Source organism: Amblyomma mixtum, chromosome 1 (assembly GCF_055824585.1).
Source record: "Amblyomma mixtum isolate Tamu chromosome 1, ASM5582458v1, whole genome shotgun sequence".
NCBI classification, from domain to species: domain Eukaryota; kingdom Metazoa; phylum Arthropoda; class Arachnida; order Ixodida; family Ixodidae; genus Amblyomma; species Amblyomma mixtum.
In genome coordinates, this window is record NC_143012.1 from 143,017,453 (window position 1) to 143,018,061 (window position 609).

Consider the following 609-nt stretch of genomic DNA (forward strand, 5'->3'; position numbering starts at 1 on the left):
CGTCCGTCCGTCCGTCCGTCCGTCCGTCCGTCCGTCCGTCCGTCCGTCCGTCCGTCCGTCCGTCCGTCCGTCCGTCCGTCCGTCCGTCCGTCCGTCCGTCCGTCCGTCCGTCCGTCCGTCCGTCCGTCCGTCCGTCCGTCCGTCCGTCCGTCCGTCCGTCCGTCCGTCCGTCCGTCCGTCCGTCCGTCCGTCCGTCCGTCCGTCCGTCCGTCCGTCCGTCCGTCCGTCCGTCCGTCCGTCCGTCCGTCCATCCATCCATCCATCCATCCATCCATCCATCCATCCATCCATCCATCCATCCATCCATCCATCCATCCATCCATCCATCCATCCATCCATCCATCCATCCATCCATCCATCCATCCATCCATCCATCCATCCATCCATCCATCCATCCATCCATCCATCCATCCATCCATCCATCCATCCATCCATCCATCCATCCATCCATCCATCCATCCATCCATCCATCCATCCATCCATCCATCCATCCATCCATCCATCCATCCATCCATCCATCCATCCATCCATCCATCCATCCATCCATCCATCCATCCATCCATCCATCCATCCATCCATCCATCCATCCATCCATCCATCCATCCATCC